This window comes from Papaver somniferum, chromosome 6 (assembly GCF_003573695.1).
Source record: "Papaver somniferum cultivar HN1 chromosome 6, ASM357369v1, whole genome shotgun sequence".
Taxonomy (NCBI): Eukaryota; Viridiplantae; Streptophyta; class Magnoliopsida; order Ranunculales; family Papaveraceae; genus Papaver; species Papaver somniferum.
The window spans coordinates 36,568,304-36,579,900 of record NC_039363.1 but is presented as its reverse complement, the minus strand read 5'-3'; positions in this window follow the sequence as shown (position 1 = coordinate 36,579,900).

Sequence of the window (11,597 nt, the reverse complement as noted above, 5' to 3'; positions counted from 1 at the left end):
CACATTCAAGTCTTCACAAGGTGCTAAGGTATGTTTAATCTTGGGTGGAACATTCATCGTCCTACCTAAGTATCCTTTGGTCAGAAGGTACCATGGTGGTGAAGGTTCCAACGTGGGCAATAGTTTTCATGTAACCCTACGCGTTCAGCGCAAAGGCTGCTTTACTTCGACAAGGCATCTCTATAGGGGATATCTTACTTTTTCTTATTGCCTCATGAATGGAGCTATCACTCCGAGGATCCGAGTATTGACATATGCGCAGTTATGTCTTGCCTTGTCTCATCGTCAATCCTGACGAAGGGTGTCTATTCTAACCCAATTTGTACCTAATCAAAAATTGACATTCTTTTAGCAAAAAGTTTCTTTCATTAATTAGTAAGGTTCATAATACCTTTGATCAGGGATAGAACATGGTGGGCTATTGCCCGTTCCCTTCTTCTCCTGAGTAATCACCATTCTCTTACGGGAAGTATTTTTTTGGGTACATTGCATTCCAAGGGTATTGCAATACTTCATCCTTGAGGATACTTAGGTAGTATGAAACTTTTCCGGCGATGTCGTGTATGATGTAGGGCCCGTCCCACGTCGGAGGTAGCTTGCCCCACTCATTCTTTCTTTAATATGGTGGTATCTGACGCAACACGTATTCTTCGACCATAAAGTTTCTATATATGACCCGTTTGTTGTGTTCGCGAGCTAGCCTTCGTTGGTAGTTTACCATCTTTGCCACTTCCCGCCTTTTTTCAAGATCATCGAGCTTATCTAGCATTAGGTCCGTCGTTAGGTTCTTCTCCCATGCCTCCATTTTTGTTGTTGGAAGTATTATCTCTGTTGGGATGACCGCTTCGGCTCCGTAGGTTAGCAAGAATTGAGTTTCTCCCATGGGCGCAATTCTTGTAGTTCGGTAGGCCCATAGGACATTGTGCAGTTGTTCGCACCATCTTTTCTTGTATGCTCCTAGATTTTTCTTCAAGTTCATCGTCATTGTTTTGTTAGTCTCCTCCGCTTGTCCATTGCTCTTAGGGTATATAGGAGTGGACTTGTTTTTTTGAATGTTGAAAGTATCGAACAACATATCTATGTTCTTTCCTTGCAACTGCTTGCCATTGTCAGAGACTATGGCGGCTGGTATTCCACGTTTGCATATGATTTGATCAAACAAGAACTTAATGACATTTGTGTCCCTAATTCTCGTCAAAGCCTTTGATTCTACCCACTTGGTGAAGTAATCCGTAGCCATAATAAGGTATTTTCTCTTCGAGGTTCCCTCTATCAAGGGTACAACAATATCAACCACCACCACCCCCCTCCCCACTTGACAAATGGCCAAGGGATGATGACTGAGTTAAGCTCCGTTGCTGGTGCTTTAATCTTTTTGGAAAAGCGTTGGCATCTCTCACAACGCTTAGCCACGTTCTTTGAATCTTCGTCCATGCTTAGCCAGTAGTATCCTTGCATTTTGGCTTTGAATGCCAAGGAACTTCTTCCACTATGATTGCCGGCATCTCCGATGTGTATATCATGGAGTATCCTTCTACCTTCGGTTCGTGAGAGGCACCACATCAGAGGTCCAAGAAATGACCTTTTGTACAGTATTCCATCATGCAGGCTGTACATTGCTGCTTTTGATTCAAGTTTCCGAGCCTCCTTGATATCTGCTGGTAAGGTACCTTTGTTAAGGTATTGGTGGATTGTAATACCCCAATCATCCTCCGCTTCGTTTTCGTTGTCTTCGTCCGACATGGATTGGTCTTTGTCAGATTCTTCGACTTCCTCATCTGGTTCTTCTTCGTCTTCTTTTCCTTTCTCAGCTTCTCTCATGGCTCGAGTTTGAACGGCCAAAGCCTCCTCAGCTTCTGAGATTGGTCCCTATATCGAAGGCTCGTATATCCTTCCTATTTGCACGGAGGTGGTATTTCTGTACCTTAGCATCGATGATATGAATGCTAAGGCATCTGCATGTCTGTTATCTTTTCGACAGAAATGTTTGAATGTAACGTTGTTGATATTTGACGCATGCTCTTGTGCTAACTTTAGGTACGAAGATAGTAATGGATCCAAAGTCTGATATTTGAGCTCGATTTGTCTAATGACTAACTGTGAGTCACTAGTCAAACGAACATATGATAATCCTATCTCTCGTGCCAAGCGTAGACCATGTATGACCGCCTCGTATTCTGTGATGTTATTAGTGTATGGTTCGAATTCTATCCTGAACGCACAGATGAGTCAATCTCCGGTAGGTTTGTTATTACAATCCATATGCCTGCGCCCTCTCCATTGGAGGAGCCATCTACGAATATCTCTCACCTCCATGAATTCCGAGGTTCCAAGAGATCTTCTGGTTCTTGATTGTCTTCCTCCATTACTGGAATGTCATCTATCTCTGCTTCGTCGTTGAGAGGTAAGTCCGCTATAAAGTCTGCTAAGATTTGCGATTTCTCAGCCCTCTTAGTCTCAAAGATTATGTGAAACTGTTTGATCATGGCATTCCATTTTGCCACCCTTCAAATTTTCTCCGTGTTGTCGAGGATTTGACCTATCTGAGCCTTTGTGAAGACTCAGATGGTATGTGCGTCGAAATATATCCTTAGTTTTTGTGTTGCCACTACTAAGGAATATATAAGCTGCTCCACCTTGGTATAGTTATACTCCGCTGAACTGAGTGTCTTGCTGATGTAGTATATGGGCTTTTCTCCTTGTCCTTGATCTCGTACCAACACTGTGCTCATAGCTTAGCTTGTTGCTGCTAAGTATCTCACCTGGCCCCGGATTCTGTAGGATGGGTACTGAAGCCAAGTATTCTTTGATCTTTTGAAAAGCTTTCTCGCATTCCGTGGTCCACATGAACCTGCTTTCTTTCCTTAGTGTATCGAAAAATGCTTTGCATTTATCTGATGATCTTGCTATGAATCTTTCCATGGAAGCTAAGATTCCGTTTAACTTTTGTACTCCTTTTAGTGTTTGTGGATATGGCATTCCCATTATTTCTCTGACCATTTCGGGGTCTACTTCTATCCCAAGAATTTTCCTGAGGTTACTCCGAATGTGCATTTCTCCGGGTTTACCTTCATGTGAAATTTTCTCATGGCTTCGAATATTTCCCTTAGATCTAACAGGTGGTTTTCGCATCTTTGCTTTTGGCAAGCATATCGTCCACGTAGAACTCCATTGTCTTGCCTATCCATGGCTTAAAGATTTTGTCTACCAATCGTTGGTATATTGCCCCCGCGTTCTTTAGTCCAAAAGGCATCCTTATATAACAATACAAGCCTCGTGGGGGTAAAGAACGCAGTATGCTCCTAGTCTTCTTCTGCAAGGGAAATTTGGTTGTAACCTGATTATCCATCCATAAAGGATAGCCTCTGGTGTCCTTCGGTTGCATTGACTACTTGGTCAATGTTTGGCAGCGGGTAGCTGTCTTTGGGGCACGCTTTGTTGAGATTGCTAAAGTCGATGCAAATACGTACGCCTCCGTTCTTCTTGAGCACAATCACCATGTTGGATATCCACGTGGGATACTTGACTTCTCGTATGAATCCTGCGGTTAATAACTTTTGTAATTCCTTTTATACCGCTTCTAGGTAGATGTCTGCCACCTTACAGATGCGTTGCTTGAATAGTGGTATTCCTGGTTTGAGCCGAAGGTGGTGGGAGACCAAATTCGGGTCAATTCCAGGCATGTCTTCCATTGACCATGCAAATACATATGCGTAGTCCCTTAGTATCCTTTGTAGTTGAATCTCCTCTTCCTCTTCAAGTAAAGTTCCAATGTTGATCATTTTTGGCTCCGTCTCCGTTCCGATGTTGATTTTCTTTGTTGGTTCCACCGTTGAGAAAGTTTGTTTCTGAGGACGTTGAGGAGTGCTTTTATGTAATTGTCATTTGGCAGAGATGTTCGCCCCTGGAGTGGCGGAGGTGCTTGTCTCTGGAACTGATATGGCTTCGGGTACTAAGAAGGCTCCGTCCTTCACTTCTTTGGTGTTTTCCTTTCGTCTTTTTCTTTCGTGCTGCTGGGCAGCAACTCTTTCTTCGTTGAGTCTGACCTCTGCTAGATTGCATATCCTTGCGTCTTGCTGGTCACCTTTGATTTCCATTTCACCCATGGGTGTAGGGAATCGAAGGTACTGATGATATGTCGAAGTTGTTCCTCGTAATATATGGATCCATAGTATGCCCATGATTACATTGTAGGGCGAAGGTGCTTCCACCACACAGAACCTTGTATTGGTTACTAAGGGTCCTGCACGTACCTGCAAGATAATTTCTCCTTTTGGTCTAGAGACTGCTCCATTGAAACCGTATATTGTGCAAGTGGAAGAATCCATCTGTTTCGTTCTCAAACCCATGCGTAGCGAGGAACTTCGTAAAGTTCTATCCATGTATTGGAAGAGTGATCACAAGTGTATCGTTGTGCATCTCGACCTCCTGATTGACGTCTTTTGTTGAGAATTTTAATGGTGTGGTCATCCATTCTTCCCAAGTGCTAGTAGGTGGTCCGCTTAGCTTGAACACCTCGTGGGTTTCTAGCTTTCTTCTGTTTCGAGCTAACTCGAGGATGTCTTAGAGAAATTCTTCTTGACCTCTGCTGGAGAAGGTGATCGTGTTGATGTATTTGCCGTTCTGAGGTAGTTCTACCCTTTTCTTCGGGGCCACCTTAGTTTTTGCTGGCTGTATCTGTACGTACTCCATGAATTTGCCTTCGTCTATGAATCTATGAATTGTGTTCCTTAGGTGATAACATGTATCAGTTGTATGTCTATAGTACTGATGGTACTCGTAGTACTCCTTAGCCTACTTCGTCTTCTATGGTTGCTTTCCCCTAGTGTTAGGGTAAGGAAAGACCGGCTTCGTTCCTTCCTTGCTTAGGATGTGGGAAAATGTGGTATTTAGCTTTGTGTGGATCTTATCTACAAACTCGTATCTTCCTTTTCCTCTGCCTTTGCCATCTCCGTATTTTGATCTTTTGTCTCGAGAACAGGTTCTGCCCCCGGTTTCGTTTTGCCTCTTAGGTATCTCCGGAATTGGTTCCACAGAGTTGGTTCATTACGGAGCTGTTGTTGTCTTTGCTTGTGCCCTGGGGTTGTCCTTCTGGATTTCTTCAAGTCTGATGTAGCGGTCTTGGACAACCCTAAGCTCTCCTTCGGAATCAAGGGCTCTGTTGTCAAGCTCCACGAAGATAGCTGAGGTTCTATCAAGTCCGTACGTATAACAATTAATGTTAATTTCTGGATTGACTTTTCAGATTGCTTGGCACGTCTTCTTCCACCTGTCTGTGTACTGCATTAATGTTTCCAGGGGTCCAATAGCAAAGCAAATAGCCTATCTGACCCTGCCTTTGTTGATTTATTGTACATGTATGTCTCCAAGAATACCGTAGACAATTTCTCAAAGGAGTCAATTGAATTTGCTGGTAAATTGTCATACCACGCCAATGATGATCCTGTCAAGCTTGCAGGAAAATACCTACAAAAATACCACCTCGTCTCTTTCACAATGGGTAAGGACATGAGTGTAGTATCGTAGATGGGTTGCGGGATCAGAGGTACCATTGTAGGTCTGAAACGCAGGTACTGGGCATTTCGCAGAGATAGGCTCCCTCAAAATGCGGAGTGACAACGGAGATGTTGTCGCTTCATGGAGCACTTCTTCTAGACTTGCTCCTGCATGGCCGTTTTTCAGCCCTTGTATTTCTTTCCGCATCTTCTCCATTTGCTCCATAACCATGTTCACATTGTGAGCATCTCTGGAAAATGTGCTTCATCATAATAGGATTGAGAGGTCTTTTATGTTGAGTCTGTCTCGTCTGGATCATGATGCGTTCTCCTGGTCCCCTTAGGTAGGCTAGCCTTTGGTGGGTTAAGATCCACCCTTCGTCTTCTTGAGATAGCTCTGTTCTCACGCCTCTTTAACGGAGGGTGAGTTTGGGAACCTTCGATCTGCATATCCAGCATATCTTTTAGGTTCTGGTTCTCCTGGGCCATCACTTGCATGGCATCCTCGTGTTCCTTGTTTCGTAGTAGCAAAGCTGCTACTTGTGCTGCCATTTGTTCTTCGTTGTGGATTCCACCACCCTGAGGAGTGCTGTCGTCCGGATTCTCAAAGTTATCCACTCCTTCTTTTATGACCGGTGCGTCTGGATCTATCTGGATCGGAGTTAGGTTTCCCAACCCTCGTTCCGTAGAAACTAGGATTCTGGGTAACCCTGCGTTGTCCGCAGGTGGCTGCGTGACATTGGGATTCTCCGGTAATGGCATCCCGTGAAGTGGTTGTGCTTTCGATGTTTGCCCCATCCCTTCAGCAGGAATAAGCGGCTTGGTAGAAACTGTTCTTCTTGTTATTTCGCTTTGTCAGTCCTCTGCTTCGGTTCTTTGGTTTGCTTGAGACGGATTTTGAGATCTTCCTCTTGTGACTGCTGGTTGTGAGCTTGTTATCTAAATGGATTTTATTCCAAAGGTGTGATCTTAGAGATCGCTTACACTAAGTATACCATCAGTGGGAACTTTGCTTTCTGGTTGGGAAGTGTCTCTGTCCTTTTCACTTCTTATTACTCCTTTCGTTCACTTTTTCTAACATTTCTAGTACCTACTCATAAACAAAAAGAAAAAAGAAGGCGATATATCCAAGTCCCTCGTGCACCGAGATCCGTTTTCTTGGGATGGTTCAAATGGCAAAGAGGATGTTAGTCAATTGACACCGACGGATCCATTTGCTCTAGATAACAAGGAAATGGAAAGTGTAAACTTGATCACTTGGTTTCTGCATGCCTTCGGCTTTTGTTATCCTGCGCTCACAGAAAAAAAAGACAAAAGTTTGCTACTTGGGTGCCTTCGTCAAAAGTAGCAATTAATGCTCTGACACAGAAGACGGCTAAGCAGCTTTTTCAGAAAAGGGACTGAAATGACGTCTTGGAGAGACAAGTATTGACTTTTTTATGGTACCCTTGGAGAAAACAATCTTAAATGTTTAAAATAATTAAAAAGGGTACTAGATCTTTTCGAAAAATGGGGTATTAAATTCTTGAAAATATTTTTGCTTCCTTAAATTCTCGCTGAGATTCCTCAGTGCTCAGAGGTACTCAGATCTGAAGAATAGTTTTTCGGAAAAGGTGTTTTAGTATAAAACAAAAGTTTTAACGTTTTGTGAGTGTGTTTTTGTGAAATTTTTTGTAGATATGTGAGATTGATAGTCTTTAGAGGCTATGAACTCAAAGAACTTGCGAGAAAAATGGACGAACCAATCACTAGAAAGTGATATCCATCGTTTTCGAACTCATATCTCTTCGTTAAAGAAGATGCGTAAGTAAAATAGATGACGGAATATAAAAACTCAAGCTGGTGAGACCCTCCTTCTAGCGCCAAACTGTGACTACTCGTTTTCCCGTAGTCTACATAATGTATACATTTCGGAGAATCAGATACTAAGTAGTATCGATACCTCAGTTGAACTGATGATGCTAAGTAATAAAAGATATCGAAGATCACAATAATAACATAGAACACTAATGTAAAGTAAATGCTACTAAGTTATCATGAGACACAAGATATTACGTGGTTCGACATTCGTCTACATCCACGGGGTAATGAGTGATTTGTTTGTATTAAGTTGTAATGGTTATAAAAAATCTTAAATGCTTCCCAAAGTAATAGACAGAACTCAAGTTGAAGTCATTACTTAAGTTCTAAACATTAAAGAGGTATAAGCTTAAGACTAGATCTTCTTATCCCAAGAATTGAATGCCCTTAGTTTGTTGGTGAGGCTTGGTATTTATAGCCCCTTATGCTCCGGGTATATCTTTTCTGCCTCTGGGTCCATCGTTTCCTAATATAACTTTCATACAGATAGTACCTTCGTTCGCCGCGTGCTTTCTCCAGTCGAACTCTGCCACCTCAACTGACCCACGTTTCTTCGGGAACTTCCCAACCTTAGTACAGATTATACCTTTGTTCACCGCCAACCTCTGTCAATATGGTTCCGCCACATCATTTCTCTTCACGTGCTTTGATTATGCGTGTAGATAAGAGATTTGTGCATTTAATGCTGATTGGATATGTCAACCACCTCTGTCCCTTCGCCAGCTGCCTCCCCATAGACTAGGCTTTTACTTATTTCATTTTAGTCGTCGAGGCATCCTTTCTTAGGACGAGATAAATTAGATCTACGAAGGTATCCTTTGTCACTTGGATTCCTATGTATAGCAAGGGATACACAGTTATCTTGTATGCGGCCACTACGATCATGACACGTGCTCCACAGAATATTGGTATTCACAAGTATTATTTATATACATCTTCGCATTTTATGTTTTCAATATAATCCAACTTGAAAGATACGTTAAGAATGGAAACAAGATCTAGTCAATATTACTAACCTCAAGAAGAAGGATGATGTCGATGTTGTAGTCGTTACTTCTTCAGATTCTTCAGGTCTTCGGAGTAATACTTGTGCTTCTCAACATTCCTAAATTTTATAGTCTAACCTAAACGAAGTTGACTCTAGTATTTAATCAAGCGACTCTATATGAGTTTTGATACTAAAATATGACAACCAAACTTGACATACCAACGCTTGGTGGATTCAACCGACTATGCTCTAACATTAACTTTCGTAAGTGAGTGGTTGTGTTTTAATGCTCGCTACACTTTCGAAAAATTAACCATGAACTATGTTTTGCTTTCCTCCAAGGTTTCTGAAATTACATTACCTAACTTTCGAAAATGGACTACTTATACAAAACTTTTGAATCTATAAAGAAGCACTTTTGAAACCTTTAAGGCCGTAAATCATGACTTATATCTTTAAGTTCATCGTCCGACAAAACCTTCGTCACTCAAGGTAGTCATTCATGGCTATGTGAGTAACATTAGAACTGGAACTTATTTCTACCTAAAAATAAACATCTTGATTATGTCAAGTATGTTTCTTAGGTAAGTTAGTGAGAAATAAGGACTATATGTTAGTCAAGTATAAGTTGTCTATAAAACTAATTGTAAAAGAAATCATTCAAGATCATTGTTGTTGATATTCTTAGCATAAGTATTTATGAACTTGCTATAACTTAGGGATTTCCAAAATTTCTAGTGTCCTTAATGAATGAAATACATTATATGCATGAAACTGTAAATGATAATATTTCTAGAGAATATCTTTAACATTACATGGAGGTAGCCAATTGAGATTTCAAATGACTTCCGGAGAGTTTCCAAATCTACTGTTAGTCCATAGAGAGTTTTGGAGAGTTTTCAATGTCTTTTTTTTATTGGTTAGAGACTTTTTTTAAGTCATTTAAATTCTCTGAAAGTCCATGTTATTGGATTAGGATTTCATAAGAGTCACTCCAACACCCATGTTATTCGAATGAGAATTGAAAGTCATGATTTGTTGTTTTCAGAGATTTGGAGAGACTTTTTTTTTAGGAAAATAGGCATGATAGAAATCTCTCCCCAAGAGGTGATATTTTGGGAATATTTGTTTTTGTGAGTAAACCAAAAAGTTTCTCTTTTTTTCACCACATACACCCTTATTTTAAGATCTTGGGTATCATCATAATTAAGTTTATATCTCTAATGTTGCGAATATGATAATGGATGAAACAGAAACACCAATGAATATTTGTGAAATCAAAATTATTTATTAAGTAAATGATTGTACGTATTCTGTCTATATATTTGATATGAAGGGAGTATTTACTGATGCACCTGAGCGTATGTAATATAAATACCCACCCCCCACCCCCGTTAGGAAGTGCTATATATTCCGGCTTACCATATTGCAAACTGAAAAGACAAAGGTACCCAAATACACCACAATCTTTTAATTTCAATCCGTAAGTCCAATACCAAATGTGATCGTCTATGGAAAATAGTCGAGACAATATAACAACAAGGTATACACTTGATAATAGTTACGGTATACAAACCGATTGACTATAGGATCACTATCACGTGTCTTGGATCAACGTACAAGTGTATTTACTTTATTATAATAAAACAATTATAATACGTTAGTAAAGTAAATAACACAAACAAGATTTTGTTAACGAGAAAAACGAAAATGCAGAAAACCCCCAGGACCTAATCCAGTTTTGAATACTTTCAGAATTAAGCCTCTATACAAAGAACAAAAGCCAACTTTGTATAGTTGAGACCAAGTAAACTACCCCTAGTTACTTAGTTCCCCAGTATCCTTGTGTCTTCGAACTTTTGGTCACGCAGTGAATCTCAAGATAAAATTCTTTATCTCGATTTTTTTTACCTATGTAAAGACTTATGTACTCAACTCAGTTTGATCGTATTCCAAACAGTAAAGGAACAATTCTGTTTGGTAACCACTATATTCAATCTTTTAAGAAAAGATATGTTGAGTCATTGACAAAGTCTCTTATGTTTAATCTAATAGACTCCTTTATCTGTAGACCAATCCGACTCTTAATTACCGAACTAATCAATTTTCGTATTTGCAATTAAACAATATAGAACTCAAGGAGAAACTATAAAGTGATGTTGATCTTATCAATTAGATAATCACAATTCTATCAAGGATAAACAAGATCTAGTTGGATCCCAGCCGATCATGATGTGTGCAAAAATTTACAAGATACGAAAACTAATTAGATAAATCTTCTTCGCCTTCAAATCTCCGATTATCTTTAAAGTACCTGACACAAAAACTTGAATCCTCTTGTGATCAATCACGCACAGAACCGAGTCTGTTAAAAATGGATTATCACAAGATGTCTTCAGATATAACAACAGTTCTAAAGATCTCGTTGATACTTTGATCTGGTTTGAGTGACCCTTATGTCAGAAGTGAAGGCTCTCAAGAATAATCAAACTAGGTGCAATCAAAGTTTCAACAACCTTTAGTCAATAAAATCAATAATCGAATACTAAAATAAAAATGCAGTTATCTAGTTTCCCACAAAAGGTACTCATATAGTTTCTTGATCCTACAAAAGTCTTTAAACGAGCGATCGTAAGAGATTTCTCCTAATTAGGGTATTTTCCTCTCCGGATAGACGGCTCCATCAGAAACAACACGAATGAAGCTTGTCTGGCTCTTAGGATAGTTTGCAAGAAATGCAAACTCAAGTACTTATAGACCAAGGTTGTTTGGACAACAAAGAAATTCCAAAGCCGAAAATATTTCAAGATATGCAATAAAGTACCTAATTTCGGTTTTCCTATTTCCAATTAATGTCAAACAATATTTACGAAATCTCTCTTATAAATTTTCTATTATTAGTTTAGAAGATTAACTAATAATCATTTTCTAGAGTATATACAGAAAAACTTTCTTAAAATAATACTCGTTAAAATAATAATCTCTCTAAAATAATAAATTTCTTTAGTCCCAATTAGGCTTGGTCAGGCTAAATTTCTTCTCGCTAAAATAATAATCTCCCTAAAATAATAATATTTCTCGATCCCAAAGATATTATTTTAAAGAAGTTTTATTGTACTTTAATTGCCGGTAATTAAAACATATAAAATTGAAAATAATAATTAAATGTTTTTCAATTATTTCGGTTTGGGATTACATTGAGCATCAAGGAATGTGTTAATATTCAATTAATGATAAGAGTTATACACATGCTC